Consider the following 4,184-nt stretch of genomic DNA (forward strand, 5'->3'; position numbering starts at 1 on the left):
ATTGAACTTCTTTGCTCAAACTCAGGCGAGCGTGGGGTCTCTAATTCACCTTGTTTGCATCTTGAAGGGATGTTCCATCACGCTGCATATCTTTACATCACGTACGCCACTTCAAACCACATTTTGAATACTTCCGCCACGCGTTGTGCATTCCAAATAGTGCAAATAATTTTTGAAAGGGTGTAACGTCATAGTTCTTTTAACTCTTCCTTCTTTTGGTAACTTTCCACTCAAGCAGAAACAGTGATTGAAAGATTTTAAAAAACGAGTCTATCCAAATAATCAATCAATTTTTCTAATATTTCCAATAGAATGCTACAAGAAATGAATAAAATAAGAGAGCTACAAAAAAAATGCAGAAAAGCAATATGTTTCCCATTGATAAGACTCCTCTTACTTTTACTATGCATTATTCTCATTCTCAACATATAGTTGCTATCATTAATTTTTTTTAATATCGATATCTGGTACTTAATTTAATCCTCTTTCATTCCCTTAGTTAAAAAAAAAAAAATCTCCGAAAAAGGTTTTTAAAAAAAAAGAGAAAATAGACTTGTTAACTCTCAAGACGAGCAGGTATGAAGTCCTATGAAAATTCAAACTGAAAACAACCAAAAACTACTATTGAAGAATAAATGAAACCCAAAAAGACCAGAAATCAAACAGTTCATGGTAACAAACTATAAGTAAGGAGCGACCCCGCTCAATAGTAACCGAAACTCTAAAAAACGGAATTTTTATACCAATAGATACATCAAAAGAATAATTTTAATGTTGATTTCAAATACATAAGTTTCATTAAGTTTAGTCCTACCCATCAAAAGTTACGTACCTGAGAAAATTTGCCTGATTTTCGAAAAAGGAGGGAAACACCCCCTAAAAATTATAGAACCTTAATGAAAATCACACCATCAGATTTAGCATATCATAGAACCCTACTGTGGAGGTTTCAAGCTCCTATCTGCAAAAATATGGAATTTTGTATTTTTTTTTTGCCAGAAGAAAGATTTCCCAGGGGTGATCATATCGACCCAGTGGTTATAGAATATCGTGGGAGGGCTCATTCAAACGGAAATTAAAAGTTTTAGGGCCCTTTTTAAGTGAACAAAAAAAATGGAGGGCAACTAGGCTCCCTCCCACGCTCATTTTTTCTCAGTCACCTGATCAAAATTTTGATCAAAAAATAGCCATTTTATCAGCATGGTCGAAAATATAATAACTTAATAACTATATCTTTTGTGATGACTTAATCCACCAAAGTCCCCGGGGAAGGGCTGAAAGTTATGAACTCTACCCAATGTTTACATATAGTAGGCCTATTGGTTATCGGGAAGTATACAGACGTTTTCAGGCGGGATTTTTTCTGGTTGTAGGGGGGGAGGGGTGAGTCAAGGGTTGTGTAGGAGGATCTTTCTATGGAGGAAGTTTTCGTGGGGGAAGGGACATTGCTATGAAGGGGGCGCCGGATTTCCCAGCATTATATAAAAAAACGATCAGAAATTATATAAAAGTTTTTCAACTGAAAGTAAGGAGCAACATCAAAACTTAAAACGGACATAAAACATTACGTGTATTATCGGGTCCGCCCCCTAGTTAATTCCTCCCTCTTTAAGCCAAAGATTTTTTATTACTTTCATAAGAGCTATTTATTCTATTTAACGGCGTTTATGATTAAGGGTCATTTTTAAAGAATTGGAATAAAATTCGAACTTTAGGGTAAAGAGTGAGGTATTGACTAGGGGCGGACCCCCTAATATACGTATTAAAAATATATGAATATAGAAGTTCGTTACGTAAGTTAATTCGTAAGTTACGTATATTTATTAATAATAAAAACGTTCGTAAATAAAATTAAACAGCTTTCAAGAAAGCCATTTAACCAAATAAAAGTAAAATGAATATGCAAATTTTGTTTTAACTATTCATGTACGGTGAGCCAAAATAAAAACCTGCGTTAACTCAAAAACGTTCAAAAACTAAATTAAAATAACATTTAACTAAATTTTTTTAACTGAAAGTAAGGAGCGACATTAAAACTTGAAACGAACAGAAATTATTCCGTTTATGAAAGGGGCTGTCCCCTCCTCAACGCCTCGCTCTTTACGCTAAAGTTTTTTTTATTGTTTAAAAAAAAGTATTGAGAAAGGGTCTAACTTTAGCGTAAAGAGTGAGGCGGGGAGTAGGGGACAGCCAATTTTCATATACGGAATAATTTCTGTTCGTTTTAAGTTTTAATGGCGCTCCTTACTTCCAGTTAAAAAAAAAACTTGTTTTTTTATTCAATTAATATACATGAATGAAACATAAATCTAGCGGGTATTGATATACACGAATAATTAAATCCAAAAAATACACGAAAAATTAAATCCAATTATGTTTAAATAATCTTGTTTTCAGTGAAGTGCATTTGACACAATAGACTTTAGAAGGTTGACGGTTAGGGGGTGGGGGGCAGCAGCCAAACTCCTGTCTGGAGTAATTTATGTTTTGTGTTAAGATTGACTTAACTGTTCATTTTAATTTTTACTCTTAGGATTCATTATTCATCTATATCACTGCTGGTTACCTTTACGTTTGATGTGAAATTTATTTTAAATTCTCTTCATTTTGGGTTTCAATTATTTTGATAGCAGATTTTGCTTGTTTTGAGCTTGACATTTTATAGTACTTTACTTCTGCTCGTCTTAAGCTTTGTATGCTCTTTAATTTTCTTTGAAAAACTTTAGTTCGTAAAGTTTTTTTTAATTTATGACCGTTTGCGATTGCCAGAGTTTTATTATCGGTTAATATAATGGGTATTTCTGCGTTTTTCAGCTTAAAAATCAAAATGTTGGATTCTAGTTGAAAATTTGAAGCTATTTAAAGTGATCCAACCGTTGTCTCTGATTGAATATAGGTATCGTGTAAATTTTCCTTGATTTGAAATCAAGGTCTGGAACGTTTCTTGAACTACGATTTTGGTTCAGCACTAATTTATGGATAATATGCTCAAGAGAATCCTCCTGGGAGAGTGCTCAAAAGATTACTTATGAATGAAAATGAAGCGAGGGAAGAAATATTTTTCAGGAAAATCACTCAGCTCTCTTTATTTCTGACTTGTTAAACTCTTTTATTTGTGACCTTGATGTGAACAATTGCTGGGTATAGTATGGAAATGTCATTCTGACAACCTGGATGCATATAATATCTTCTGATTGAGTTCATCATCCCTCTCAAAATCTCTTGGAAGTTCAAACTTAGTTCCTTGGCCATTCTTGAAGTATTTCACAAACGCCCTTTTAAGAACCTGGATGCAAATAGTATCTTTTGATTTATCTCAATATTTTCCGCAGCATTCCCTCAAAATTTTAAATTAATACCCTTACTGTTCTTGAGATATTGCACGCACAATTTTGACAACCTGGATTTAGTTCAACACCCCCCTCGACATTCCTTGAAATTTTCAGCTAAAGACGATTAACCGTTTCTGAAATATTGCAAATGCGCCCTTTTGACAGTTAGGATACGCCCAATACCTTTTGATTGAGTTCAACATCCCTGTAAAACAGTATTTCATAATTTAAACTTGATACATTTCACTGATCCTGAGATATTACAAACATACCATTTTGACAACCTGGATACACGTAGTGTCTTTTGGTTTTGCGCAAAGTCTGAATCAATACTTCCTATGGCCTTGTACTTCGCAGTCTTAGCCTTTCCTAGGATATTGCAGATACGCCCTTTTGACAACCGATTTTAGCAAATGATGTCTTTAAGTCCAATATCTCCCTCGGCATTCTTTGGAAGTTTCAATTTAACAACTTTTAACTGTTCTTGAGATATTGAAGATGTACCGTTTTCACAACCGGATTTTGATTTAGTTTAACACTCTCCTTAGAAGTCCATGATAATTTCAGCTTAATACCTGTAGCCGCTTTGGAGATTAATGTAGACGCGCCCTTTTGAAAAACTGGATGCACTTAGTGTCAATTGATTTAGTGCAACACACCTCTCAACATTATCTGACAGTTTTACCTTAGTATCCTTGGCATTTCCTGATACATTACAGATACGCCCTGTTGAGCACCTGGATGCACACAGGATCTTTTGATTTACTTCAATATCCCCTAAATATTTGCTGAAATTTTCAACTTAATAACCTTGGCTGTTCCTGACTTATTGCTGATAAGCCATTTTGACAT

This window comes from Artemia sp. Qi Xiang Cuo, chromosome 13 (genome assembly GCF_049724085.1).
Source record: "Artemia sp. Qi Xiang Cuo chromosome 13, ASM4972408v1, whole genome shotgun sequence".
NCBI classification, from domain to species: domain Eukaryota; kingdom Metazoa; phylum Arthropoda; class Branchiopoda; order Anostraca; family Artemiidae; genus Artemia; species Artemia sp. Qi Xiang Cuo.